This window comes from Panthera pardus, unplaced genomic scaffold (genome assembly GCF_024362965.1).
Source record: "Panthera pardus isolate Hobbes unplaced genomic scaffold, ASM2436296v1 HiC_scaffold_11, whole genome shotgun sequence".
NCBI lineage: Eukaryota > Metazoa > Chordata > Mammalia > Carnivora > Felidae > Panthera > Panthera pardus.
The window spans coordinates 2913635-2928297 of NW_026526666.1; the positions used below are offsets into that span (position 1 = coordinate 2913635).

Sequence of the window (14663 nt, forward strand, 5' to 3'; positions counted from 1 at the left end):
ATATAACTAATTAGCCGTCGTCTTTAAGATTGATGGAGCATGCAGCTTTAAGGAGAGCAAGTTACTCGTGATCCCATTATAATATCTCACTAGCTAACCTTGGGTGCTTTGGCCTGTGGAGGCGGCTTTCCACCCTAAGCCTTTTTAACCCATTTATCTAGGTGTAAGGAATTCTTGAACTTCCTTCCCATGTGGCAGGAAAGGATCCTTTAGATAGGTGTATACAGCAGACTAGTGACTTACATTTTCTTGTACCAGTAGATAGTATTGAGGACTGTCACACCCTTCTGTAAGGGGGAGTCCAGGACTCAGCCGTTCAGTCTTCCATGTTTTACAGTCCATTTCCTTCAAAATTATTCACATTGAAACATTTCAAACTTACAGAAAAGTTGGAAGAATACAACTAACACCTGTATTCTGTTCATCTGAATTCAACAATTAACATTCATTTGCTTTTTCTGTCTACAGGCACCCATACCTGCATTCCTATTGCTTTAGTAAATGCAAGCCCACTTCGCGCCTAAATACTTCAGCATGTATTTCCTGATATTAAGGGCATTATCCTATACAACAATAATACAATTCAATTATCAAATCTAAGTACAATATTAATCCAGTAATGTTACCTAATATATGCTGCAGATATAATTTTCCCTTTGTTTAAAAAATGTTCTATCTATATAAACATGTATGTGTATACATACAGATGCATTTAACATCTGTGTCTATATCATGTAAATATGAGAGAAAGATTAAGGATTAAGAGTGTGTATTGTGGTACTGATATTTCCCCAGGATCTAATTAAAGTTCCTAAATTGCACTTCCATCCTTACTACCTGGAACTGTCCCCCAATGTCTTTGTTTTTGTTTTTTTTTAATTTAATTTTTTATTTTTTTAAATTGATATCCAAATTAGCATATAGTGCAACAATGATTTCAGGAGTAGATTCCTTAGTGCCCCTTCCCCATTTAGCCCATCCCCCCTCCCACAACCCCTCCGGTAACCCTCAGTATCTTCTCCATATTTATGAGTCTTATGTTTTGTCCCCCTCCCTGTTTTTGTATTTTTGTTTCCCTTCCCTTATGTGTTCATCTGTTTTGTCTCTTAAAGTCCTCATATGAGTAAAGTCATATGATTTTTGTCTTTCTCTAATTTCACTTAGCATAATACCCTCTAGTTCCATCCACATAGTAGCAAATGGCAAGATTTCATTCTTTTTGATTGCCAAGTAATACTCCATTGTATATATATACCACTTCTTCTTTATCCATTCATCCATCAATGGACATTTGGGCTCTTTCCATATTTTGGCTGCTATAAACATGGGGGTACATGTGTCCCTTTGAAACAGCACGCCCATATCCCATGGATAAATACCTAGTAGTGCAATTGCTGGGTTGTAGGGTAGTTCTATTTTTAGTTTTTTGAGGAACCTCCATACTGTTTTCCAGAATGGCTGCACCAGCTTTCATTCCCATGTTTTTGTTGTTTCTGATGGCATTCCATTTTTGAAGAGGACAGCCTAGTTATCTTGTTCAATATCCTACCTTCTGATCAAACAACATTTCTGAAAAGAACAACACATTAAGTATTTGTGTTTTCTATAGCATCCTGTCCAGAAGTAAGCTGTCTAAGAACAAAGCAACAAAATGTGAATACTCTTACAGAGGAAATATGAAAGGAAATGCATCTGCCAGCAGGGTGAGCACTCTGTGTTGTGGCAGCAGTAACCTCGGCTCCGATCCAAAACTGTAGCGTCTGGTGTCTGTCTGAACAGCAACTGACTCATCTTTCAGTTCGCTTTCAATCCCCAGCACTGGCTGTGACCCTGTTTTGCCACCAGGGATTTACCACTGACTCGTGGTCAGAAGGGAAGGAAAACCCACCCACAGTAAACACTCCTAGAGCCAGGTGTGTGGGAAACCTGGCTGTGCTCCACGTCTGCGCATGTGCAGAAGCTACTACAAAATGCTTCCTCTCAGGGAGTCTTGTCTGTCATTTCCGTTGATGAAATGGTGCTGTTGTAGCTGTTTTTCTGGTTGAGATATTTAAAATTATGGGGGCTTTTTAGGAGAAATGAGGATGAGCTTCGCGTGTTTTAATTAAAATCCAAACTCCTTGCCATAGGTCTCTATGTCTCCATTCCCCATCAATATGGACACTGTTTTGTTTTGTTTTGTTTTTAATGTCTATTTTTGAGAGAGAGAGAGAGAGCACAGGCGGGCAAGGGGCAGAGAGAAAGGGAGACACAGAATCTGAGGCAGGCTCCAAGCTGTCAGCACAGAGCTCATCGTGGGGCTCAAACTCACGAACTGTGAGATCGTGACCTGAGCTAAAGTCGGACGCTTAACTGACTGAGCTACCCAGGCACCCTATATAGGTACTAGTTCTAACACCATTTATTGAACCTATTTCCTTCCCTCATTAACTATTTTTTATGAAAACCATTTGACCAAGTAGATGTCAATTTCAGGGCTCTCAGTTCAGCCTATTTGTGTACCCTGCTGCCACTAGCACATTGCCTCTCCTACCATAACTTCTCGTAAGTCCTAAATCAGGTAGCACAAGTCCTCTAGTTCTGCTCTTCTTTTTCAACAGCTCAATTCTGAAAAAATGTAAAACTCTATGTAACAGTCACACAGATTAAGATGTGCTGGCATTTCATTCCTCTCATTTCAGTGTAGGACACATGCCCTCCTATGCACTGGTTGACTCCCGTGGTCAAAGATTCTCTATCGGACCCTCTGGGAAGAATAAATCTGTTGTCTGCAGTCTGAGGAAGAGGCTAAGTGTCTACAACACTCAGCAGAGTCTGGATTTTTCCTGAACAAAAAAAATTTAGATCACTTTTCTGGCCTTTGATTTTAGGAACCGTTTACTATGAAATAAAGCCTTGTGTTATTTACACTTTTTCTTTCTAGGAACATAGGGGCCTATGGAAGATCTCTAATTGGCTAACCTGAGTGTGAGATCTGATGTTGCAAATTGGAGATTTAAGAAAAGACTTGACTTTTGGGGCGCCTGGGTGTCTCAGTTGATTAAGCGTCCAACTTCGGCTCAGGTCATGATCTCATGGTTCGTGGGTGCTGACAGCTCAGAGCCTGGAGCCTGCTTCAGATTCTGTGTCTCCCTTTCTCTCTGCCCCTCCACCTCTTGTGCGCTCTCTCTCTCTCAAATATAAATATGCATTAAAAAATTAAAAAAAAAAAGAGACAACTTTTTTTCTAAATATAAGAAGATGAAAGAGAGGCAAACATGCTGAGTGGAAAGAATAGTCTGGAATCAAAACACTAACGTTAGGATTTGGCACTGAATGTCAGTGAGTGACATTGAGAAAGTGAGAGACTAGACTAGGAAAGAAAAAAAAAGATCTAGGAAAAAGAGATCTTTTCCTTAGTGGAAACAACAGATAATTAGGGTCCCTTTTATGACAGTGTTCATTTGCTAATATATAATTCTTCTTTTCCATCTTTGTAAATGTGATACTGTTGAGCTTAGTGTGTTATATGTTTTTCTGGAATGTATATGTTTATTATTTTTTAAGTAAGCTGTACACCCAACATGGGACTTGAACTCATGACCTTGAGATCGAGAGTGCCAGGCCCTACTGACTGTTAGTCAGGTGCCCCTGGAATGTATATTTTTAAAAAAAGACTATTATACTTCAAATATTCATCTGTGAACCTGCTAACCTCATACATGGCCCTATCTACTGTACATTGAGAGTAAAATGGGTCCCACTTGGGGATGTACCTGGGAAAGTGCAATTAAAATTAAGGAGAGGGGTTGTGAGGATATCAAGAATGATAGCTTTCCTTAATGTAGCAGTTTTCCTACTTCCTTCACACCTGATCTTCCCTTCCTTCCTCCCTCTCTTCCTCCCTTCAAAAGTTTAAGTAATTGCTACACTCACCCCGGGGCTCAAATTGACCTGGAGATCAAGAATCACATGCTCCTTCAACTGAGCCAGCCAGGGGCCTCCTTTCTTCTTTAAGTAAGGGCAAATGAAAAAAGTATTCAGTTGCACCCTTGGAATCCATAGAAATCCTGGCTAAGGAAGTTCAAGGCAAGATTGGGGATTGCCTACTCACTAGTAGCCTGACCAAGGTTGTCCGTCTGTTTACTTTGGCAAGGAGACTCAACTCACTTACACCAGACATGGGAAGACAGGGATCCAGATGAGGTTGATTTATGGTAACTTTAGGTCCTGAAATCTCATAGGCTTTCTTCCCTTCCTAACAGGAGGGAATGGCTGCCTTTCTTTCTGGCCAGGACTCTTTTGGGGCCCCTCGTGGACATGTCCGAGGTAGCAGCTGGCTTCTCCTATGTGTCTCTCCCAATCTGGTTGTTTCGAATGACCAGAAGTGACCCACGACATAACTCCCTGCCTGTGGGACCAAAAGGCTCTGGAGAGCAGTGCAAGCCACAGAGACTACAATCAGCGAGGTTGCTGATCATTCACTTGCTCCCTGGGTTTCAGGTAAAGAACAAAGTGCTATCTCTGTATCTTCTCTACAGGCTAAACTGAAAGAAGTGTGAGGTTCCAAAAGGGTCACGAAGAACCTTGCTGAGTTGACTCAAACTCCAGCCTGGCCTGGAAGGCCAGGCTTGAATGAGGCTGATTTTAGGATAAAAGCAAAGAAAAGGAGCAAAGGTAGCATAGCCCGAAGATGCTGAGACTAAAGTCTCAAATCTTAATCTCTGAATGAGCTCAGTGCCAAGACTTGAATCAGTTTCCCGCATTTATGAAGAGGGTTATTAACCCCAATTCAGCCAAAGGGCAGGAGTTTATCAGTGGTTCTTAATAGAGGGTCATCTTGCCCACCCCTGCCCCTTTTCCCACTAGGACATTTAGCAATGTCTAGAAACTTTGGATTATCACGACTTGAGGATGTGTTTGGCTTCTACTGGCATTGAGTACACAGAGGCCTGGGAAGCCCCAGCCTGCAGTGCACCAAAATGGCATAGAATTCATGGGAAACCCCTCCACAACGAAGAATTACCGTATCAGTGGTGCAATGTTGAGAACCCCTGGTGTAGATCAATGTCCCCACTTTATCTACAAGACAACACTAATTACCAACTTCATGGACATGGAGTCTGAGGAAATCTGGTGTCAGAACGAACTTAGAGTTTGGCCGGGGCACACGGGAGGATGTCGGCATCAACTAAGTTGGGAGAGCTGGCAGGGGCAGCAGGCTGTAGGGGAAGGACACGGAATCCAGTTCAGGGCAGCCGAGGCTTCCTTGAAAGCCGTCATCGCCTCTGTCGCTGCAAGTCCTTTGGGGGATGTTGGGGACCGCTGGGGCTCACGCTGAGGCGCCTCCCCTCCCGCCTCATCGCGGAGACCTTCTGTCCTCACGGGGCAGTCTGGAAAAGTCTGGGTTGTGGACAAAGGCTGGTTATATACTACGAAGTTGGGGAGGTAAAGACAAAAGGGAGGCCTCCAGAGGGACTTTGCTGTGCTAAAGAGGACTCCGGAGATACCTGAGGCCTTGCTATTGTCCAGCTAAGGTGGTTTTTCCCTCTAGCAAAGCATTAGCATTAAGACCGTAGAGAGTTCCTGGGAAACGTTTTACTTGCCAGCCTCAAGTATCAGTCAATGGACTGCAGGTTATAAGGAGACTTAATTTCCTGCCATTTCCTTCTGCCTTTGTTCCCCGTATCACTGTGGAGAGGCGATGTTGGGGCTCCAGAAAACTGAGTCTCTAGGTTTCTAGACATTAGGCTATTGATAAGATTACCTTTTTCTTGTAATTTACTGAGATATTTGCAAATGGATGGAGACCCAAGTCCTGTATGACTGTGATCTCTATCAGCTGGCCATTTGTTTTCTTTCCTTTCCTTTGTCCTGGGGCAGCCAGGAGTGCCTGAGAAATGTCACACACATCCAATGAAGTGGGGTAGCTTGCACTCTGTCCTCAGTCCATCCCATGATCCCTCATCAGAAGGACGGCACCCCCCAAGGGTGGGTGAGCTCAACTCTAAGGGAGGCGCAATTAATCCGCGGGTGCAAGAAAACTAGCCTTGGCGATGCACTGGCTGGGACTTGGAGCTCTTCCCCACCTTGGCCTGGGCTAGATTCTCCGTAAGGTCATGTTTTGGCCATGTCTCCCTTCAAGGAGGAATTCTCTTCATCCCTGGGTCCGCCAGCGTGTTGCAAGACGCAGATGCAGAAGCGGCTCCGAGGCCAGTCCCAAAGCTCCAGTGATGAAGGCCGGATGGTGGTGATGTCAGTCCCAGGGTCGCTTCTCAAACTCCGTGCCAACCACCCAGGTCCTCAGGCTGGCCGCAGGAGGCCCTCCTGCCTGCGCGCGCTCTCTCCCCTTGGGGTCCCCCTCTTCTCTCCTATCTCCGTGCCGCACATGGCTATCTCCGTTCCGCACTCTATTCCACACTACCGGGCAGCGTGTCCACACTTACACGCCACCCGCAGAGATGCAAATACCCACGGGGTTCTGGCTGAGCCTGCGCTCTTGCTGTCACCGCCCCCAAGGCGCGCTGTGGGCGGTGAATGACAGTCCCAGCCTCCGTGCCTCCCCTGGAGATGTGCTGGTCCGCCGAGCATCCTTGGTTCTCTTTGCGTGTAAACTGCTGATTGGGCGTTGGGAAGAGGTGCCCGGAGAAGATGCGGAGGAAGGGAGGGAGGTGAGTGGTGGGTGAAATCCACCCGCACAGGTGCCGGCTGCCGTTGTCCTCCAGTCGTCCCCTCTCCTGAAACAGGACAAACTTTTGTACGCCCTAGCCAACAGTGTTGTGCGGTAAATACATATTTCTCAACACATTTAGATATCGATTTTTTCCTGCCTTATTCTCTTTCCTCTTCTTGAACTCTAAATATATTAGAACTTTTGATATTGCCCTATATAGGTTGCTACAGTTCTGTATTTTTCAATTCTTTTTCTTTGTGCTTCAGGTAGGATTGATGAGGAACCATAACGCAAGCTGGGAGCCAAACACGAGCTAGCACAACTTCCCCCACCCCCAAGGTGGGGTATGTGTGATATTCCTCAGGCACTCCTGGCTGCCCAAGAACAAAAAAAAAAAGGGGGTGGGGGGGACAAACGGTTAACAGAAATCACAGTCATACAGGACATGCGTCTCCATCAGTTTACAAATGTCTTAGTAAATGACAAGAAAACAGCAATCTTATCAATAGCCTAATCTCCACAAACCTATAGTTTCCTGGAGCCCCTAATATCACCTTCCTCTGCTTAATGATGTGGGAAACAAAGGCAAGAAGGAAATGGCAGGTAAAATTAAGTTTCTTTATAACCTGAGCCCAGTGAGGCAAATACAGAATATAACACTTCTCCAGGAACTCCTATTGTCCTAATGTTAATGCCCCTGGCATCTTAGGAGTCTTCTTGTAGCATATCAAAAGGCCTCCCTTTCGTCTTTACCTCCCCCAACTCAATAGCATATAACCAGTCTCTCTTTACAACCCCAGTGCTGCTCTTTCTTCCCAAGGGTCCTGTCCCCATGCTTTAATAAAGTCACTTTTTAAAAAATGTTTATTTTTGAGAGGGAGAGAGAACACCAGTGGGGACCAGGGCAGAGAAAGAGACAGAATCCAAAGCAGGCTCCAGGCTCTGAGCTGCCAGCACAGAGCCTGCTGTTGTTGCATCCACACGACTCCTGAAACAGAATGCTATGGGCACCAGTGACAGTCACAGCAAAGTTTATTGCAACGAGAGCCAAGGCCGACCGATCAGGACCAACGCTCTTGATCAGAGTGCGGTCCCGAACAGCCAGCGTATAGAGTTTTTATAGCCCCAACCACATTGTCTTAGCATATGGGAACATAAAGGAACAAGTTCCAGGATGTGGGTGTTTATTCTAGACATTCTGTCGTTAAGGCACAACCGGTTGACCTTCTCGACCCTGCATCTGGCGCCACTTCTTCCAGTATCTCTTAATCCCTTGAGCAATGAAGTGTTACTTACAGAAGCAGAACAAAGCGGTTAAGCTACAGTTTAACCCTAAACTACAATTTAACCCTTACATTCCCCCCTTTGTCTTGTTAATGAATAAATCCCTTGATTCATTATTAGGGACTAAGGGGACATAATTGGATCTAATCATCATAATTTTTACTTCACCAACTCGTCTGTTGACATACTGTACTACCCAATTGATAATGCACTGGCCGATAGTTAACCCAAGAAGTAACAATAGCAGCGGCCCAGCTATGGCAGTGAGCAACAATATGAGCCAGGGGGACCAAGAGAACAAGCTTTGGTACCAAGTATTCTTGGCCTGTCTGTCCTGTTCTCTAGCTCTAAGGTTATCTCTGACCAGGCTGAGAGTGTCTCGGATTACTCCAGAATTATTGGCATAAAAACAGCATGTTTCCCCGAGGGCCATGCAAAGGCCTCCCTCCTTCATAAAGAGTAAATCAAGTCCTCTTCTGTTCTGCAATACAACCTTGGCTAAAGAATCTACCTGTTGTTCTAGCCGAGAGATTGAAGTTTCTAAGTAGCCTAGGTCTAGGTCTACTTGCTTGCTCAAGGTTTTGAAATTTTGGTCTCCTACGACGAGTCCAGCAGTTCTAACAGCTGTGGATCCCGCAATTCCTAGTCCCACCAGAAGTGGAATAAGGATTGGGGCTGCCCTTTTTGTCCTGGATTGTCCTTCTAATAGAAGTAAATGTTCTCTCCCTGCCTCTCCGCTCTATAGGTATATTTGCGGGAGAATATGAACTAGGATACAAATCTCTCAGGTGCCGACTCCAAAGTACACAGCTGCAATGCAGGGGATAATTCCCGATGAGCAAGCAAACCAGGCTCCAGTAGGGGCTCAGTATGCTATATCTTGGGCGCTATCGGTATCTGAACTACTTGGAATGTACACTTCTGCACAAGAGTTTTTGTAAGGGGACGTCTGCCAATTATATTCTTGGGACACTATGCACCAACCCTGCCTTTGGAGGTCTCCTAGCATTAAAATTGGTCGCGAACCCCAAGGGTACAATGACATGCTTGGATTTTGCAATTTTATGACATGTTTTTCTATGTCTTGTCCAATGCTAGCATTTGTAGCCACTCCCACATAATATGGGGGTTTAGGGTTTAAACACAGCCAACAATCTTGTACAATCTCGGTGTGAGATGAATTCAGCCAGGCATACATAGAATTTACTACATCTAACCAATGCGTCTCAGGGGAGAATGGGTTTTGGAAATGACTTGTAGTGGGTAATTCTGACTTTGTGGGGGCACCCGATTGCAGGGTAGATTGGGAAGGGACAGTCAGAAGGAGAGGGGATAAAATCATGTCCTTGTTTGGCCTTATTGGATTGGGTGGAGTTCTTCTCTTAACCCTCTGTATAGTAAAGGAAGTGCCCTTATCAACTCCTGAAGCGTACATCCGGAGACCCCAAGTGTGTCCAGTGTCCCAAAAGGAGGGGAAAGTACTGGAACTAGAAACCTTTTTTAAACATACTTTTTGTTGGGTTACAGGTTCCTGGGGTCTCACATTGGGGTTTCGGGGTTCTAAGGAGAGTAATTAGGGGGTCAAGGCCCTGTCCTGCTAGCCAGGGGGCTAGCGTCTCACAACCCCACTTGGTGCAGTGGTACTGACCCTCTCCTTCACATTCATCTTTTTTACCTGCTGGGCAGCCGTACATCCCTGTTATACCTGCCAATTTTTGTTCTTGATCCCTGTATCCACATCCATAAGTAGTCATATAGGGGTTTTCTGGGACTGGAGGAACAAAACCCATTGGCTGTTTATAATTAGTAATTAAAGTTCCCTATGATTCACCCACTAGGTCACATAAGTCAAACAAAAAACAGGGCATAGTGGAGGAGGTATTAGACGCTACTACCTTTCCCGTGACTGTGTCCCTGAGTTCCCATCAGTATGGCCAAAAAGATAGGGGGTGCAATCTCATACAGTTTCCCAAGCTTATCATTATACAAACCCAGGCAATTATTATTATGCCCGCATTAGTCTTATCTTTAAAGGATCCTCTGGGTGCCTCTGGACCTTCCATTGCTGTTCGTTCTCTGGTTCCGTATCAGCCTGGGGTGTTTCTGCCCTCACGCAGTTTTCTTAACCTGAGAGTGATGAATCCAGGTTCGGACACCGTCTATCTTCACGGCTGTGGGTGTAGTCAGGATCACGGTGTGCGGTCTTTTCCAGCACGGCTCCAGGGTTTTAAGCTCGTGCCTCTTGACCCAGACTAAGTCTCCTGGTTGAAAGGGGTGGGGAAGAACAGGAGGATGAGTGAAGGCTTCTTTTAAGTCCCCGGTTATTTCCTTTTGTACATGTTGCAGGGCCATGAATGAAGCCAGCAAGTGGTTCCTGTTCCAGCTGTTCCTTTACGTCGTCTCCTAGCCTCAGTAGGATAGGTGGAGGTCTGCCAAATAAAATTTCGTAAGGGGAAAATCCCTTGACAAATGGAGTACAACGCGCTAGCAAAAGGGCAAATGGCAAAACATCAACCCAATTTTCCCCCGTCTCAAGGGACAATTTGGTTAAGTTACAATTTGTAAGGTAACTTCAGGATCCTGAACCCACTTTTGTCCCGGTATCATACTTCCCCCTTTACTTGAAACCCACTCTAAATCTTTAGGAGTGTAACTGAGCTCTGGCAGAAGCAAGGGCTCTATTAAGATCGGTAGCACCAAAGAACCTTTACTTTTTAGTTAGGGCAGCTTCTCGGGCTGCCACCTCAGCAAGGCGGTTTCCGACTGCCTCTAGGGAGTCGCCTTTTTGATGTCCTGGGCAGTGAATGATCGTGAGTCTCGCAGGCTCCCAGATGGCTGCTAGAAGGTCTAGAATTTCAGCTTTATTTTTTCAATATATGAAGTTTATTGTCAAATTGGTTTCCATACAACACCCAGTGCTCATCCCAAAAAGTGCCCTCCTCAATACCCATCACCCACTCTCCCCTCCCTCCCACCCCCCATCAACCCTCAGTTTGTTCTCAGTTTTTAAGAGTCTCTTATGCCTTGGCTCTCTCCCACTCTAACCTCTTTTTTTTTTTTCCCTTCCCCTCCCCCATGGGTTTCTGTTAAGTTTCTCAGGATCCACATAAGAGTGAAAACATATGGTATCTGTCTTTCTCTGTATGGCTTATTTCACTTAGCATCACACTCTCCAGTTCCATCCACGTTGCTACAAAGGGCCATATTTCATTCTTTCTCATTGCCACGTAGTACTCCATTGTGTATATAAACCACAATTTCTTTATCCATTCATCAGTTGATGGACATTTAGGCTCTTTCCATAATTTGGCTATTGTTGAGAGTGCTGCTATAAACATTGGGGTACAAGTGCCCCTATGCATCAGTACTCTTGTATCCCTTGGGTAAATTCTTAGCAATGTTATTGCTGGGTCATAGGGTAGGTCTATTTTTAATTTTTTGAGGAACCTCCACACTATTTTCCAGAGTGGCTGCACCAATTTGCATTCCCACCGACAGTGCAAGAGGGTTCCCGTTTCTCCACATCCTCTCCAGCATCTATAGTCTCCTGATTTGTTCATTTTGGCCACTCTGACTGGCATGAGGTGATATCTGAGTGTGGTTTTGATTTGTATTTCCCTGATAAGGAGCGACGTTGAGCATCTTTTCATGTGCCTGTTGGCCATCTGGATGTCTTCTTTAGAGAAGTGTCTATTCATGTTTTCTGCCCATTTCTTCACTGGGTTATTTGTTTTTTGGGTGTGGAGTTTGGTGAGCTCTTTATAGATTTTGGATACTAGCCCTTTGTCCAATATGTCATTTGCAAATATCTTTTCCCATTCCGTTGGTTGCCTTTTCGTTTTGTTGATTGTTTCCTTTGCTGTGCAGAAGCTTTTTATCTTCATAAGGTCCCAGTAGTTCATTTTTGCTTTTAATTCCCTTACCTTTGGGGATGTGTCGAGTAAGAAATTGCTACAGCTGAGGTCAGAGAGGTCGTTTCCTGCTTTCTCCTCTAGGGTTTTGATAGTTTCCTGTCTCACATTCAGGTCCTTTATCCATTTTGAGTTTATTTTTGTGAATGGTGTGAGAAAGTGGTCTAGTTTCAACCTTCTTCATGTTGCTGTCCAGTTCTCCCAGCACCATTTGTTAAAGAGACTGTCTTTTTTCCATTGGATATTCTTTCCTGCTTTGTCAAAGATTAGTTGGCCATAGTTTGTGGGTCTAGTTCTGGGGTTTCTATTCTATTCCATTGGTCGATGTGTCTGTTTTTGTGCCAATACCATGCCGTCTTGATGATTACAGCTTTGTAGTAGAGGTTAAAGTCTGGGATTGTGATGCCTCCTGCTTTGGTCTTCTTCTTCAAAATTACTTTGGCTATTCGGGGCCTTTTGTGGTTCCATATGAATTTTAGGATTGCTTGTTCTAGCTTCAAGAAGAATGCTGGTGCAATTTTGATTGGGAATGCATTGAATGTGAAGATAGCTTTGGGTAGTATTGACATTTTGACAATATTTATTCTTCCAATCCATGAGCACGGAATGTTTTTCCATTTCTTTTTTTTTTTTTTTAATTTTTTTGGTAACATTTATTTATTTTTGAGACAGAGAGAGACAGCGCATGAACGGGGGAGGGGCAGAGAGAGAGGGAGACACAGAATCGGAAGCAGGCTCCAGGCTCTGAGCCATCAGCCCAGAGCCCGACGCAGGGCTCGAACTCACGGACCGTGAGATCGTGACCTGAGCTGAAGTCGGATGCTTAACCGACTGAGCCACCCAGGCGCCCGACCATTTCTTTATCTTCTTCAATTTCCTTCATAAGCTTTCTATAGTTTTCAGCATACAGATCTTTCACATCTTTGGTTAGATTTATTCCTAGGTATTTTATGCTTCTTGGTGCAATTGTGAATGGGATCAGTTTCTTTATTTGTCTTTCTGTTGCTTCATTATTAGTGTATAAGAATGCAACTGATTTCTGGACATTGATTTTGTATCCTGCAACTTTGCTAAATTCATGTTATCAGTTCTAGCAGACTTCTGGTGGAGTCTATTGGATTTTCGATGTATAATATCATGTCATCTGCAAAAAGAGAAAACTTAACTTCATGTTTGCCAATTTTGATGCTTTTGATTTCCTTTTGTTGTCTGATTGCTGATGCTAGAACTTCCAACACTATGTGAAACAACAGCGGTGAGAGTGGACATCCCTGTCGTGTTCCTGATCTCAGGGAAAAAGCTCTCAGTTTTTCCCCCATTGAGGAGGATGTTAGCTGTGGGCTTTTCATAAATGGCTTTTATGATGTTTAAGTATGTTCCTTCTATCCCGACTTTCTTGAGGGTTTTTATTAAGAAAGGATGCTGAATTTTGTCAAATGCTTTTTCTGCATCGATTGACAGGATCATATGGTTCTTATTTTTTCTTTTATTAATGTGATGTATCACGTTGATTGATTTGTGAATGTTGAACCAGCCCTGTATCCCAGGAATGAATCCCACTTGATCATGGTGGATAATTCTTTTTATATGCTGTTGAATTCGATTTGCTAGTATCTTATTGAGAATTTTTGCATCTATATTCATCAGGGATATTGGCCTGTAGTTCTCTTTTTTTACTGGGTCTCTGTCTGGTTTAGGAATCAAAGTAATACTGGCTTCATAGAATGAGTCTGGAAGTTTTTCTTCCCTTTCTGTTTTTTGGAATAGCTTGAGAAGGATAGGTATTATCTCTGCTTTAAACATCTGGTAGAACTCCCCGGGAAGCCATCCGGTCCTGGACTCTTATTTGTTGGGAGATTTTTGATAACTGATTCAATTTCTTCACTGGTTATGGGTCTGTTCAAGCTTTCTATTTCCTCCTGATTGAGTTTTGGAAGCGTGTGGGTGTTTAGGAATTTGTCCATTTCTTCCCGGTTTTCCAGTTTGTTGGCATATAATTTTTCATAGTATTCCCTGATAATTGCTTGTATCTCTGAGGGATTGGTTGTAATCATTCCATTTTCATTCATGATTTTATCTATTTGGGTCATCTCCCTTTTCTTTTTGAGAAGCCTGGTTAGAGGTTTATCAATTTTGTTTATTTTTTCAAATAACCAATTCTTGGTTTCATTGATCTGCTCTACAGTTTTTTTTAGATTCTATATTGTTTATTTCTGCTCTGATCTTTATTATTTCTCTTCTTCTGCTGGGTTTAGGCTGTCTTTGCCGTTCTGCTTCTATTTCCTTTAGGTGTGCTGTTAGATTTTGTATTTGGGATTTTTCTTGTTTCTTGAGATAGGCCTGGATTGCAATGTATTTTCCTCTCAGGACTGCCTTCGCTGCATCCCAAAGCGTTTGGATTGTTGTATTTTCATTTTCATTTGTTTCCATATATTTTTTTTTTAATTTTTTTTTTTTAAACGTTTATTTATTTTTGAGACAGAGAGAGACAGAGCATGAACGGGGGAGGGTCACAGAGAGAGGGAGACACAGAATCTGAAACAGGCTCCAGGCTCTGAGCTGTCAGCACAGAGCCCGACGCGGGGCTCGAACCCACCGACCGCGAGATTGTGACCTGAGCCGAAGTCGGACGCTTAACCGACCAAGCCACCCAGGTGCCCCTGTTTCCATATATTTTTTAATTTCTTCTCTGATTGCCTGGTTTACCCATTCATTCTTTAGTAGGGTGTTCTTTAACCTCCATGCTTTTGGAGGTTTTCCAGACTTTTTCCTGTAGTTGATTTCAAGCTTCACAGCATTGTGGTCTGAAAGTATGC

The 14663-nt window shown here is 43.8% G+C and overlaps 1 long non-coding RNA gene across 2 annotated transcripts in view; it reads right to left on the reverse strand.

The window, feature by feature from the left end:
* Positions 1-7931: 7931 nt before the first annotated feature.
* Positions 7932-14663, reverse strand: part of LOC109261274 (uncharacterized) — a 51214-nt gene continuing 44482 nt past the window's right edge. For both annotated transcript variants that reach the window (XR_008417736.1, XR_008417735.1), the window contains exon 5: positions 7932-10365. This is a non-coding gene — a long non-coding RNA (uncharacterized LOC109261274). The remainder of the gene's footprint in view (positions 10366-14663) is intronic.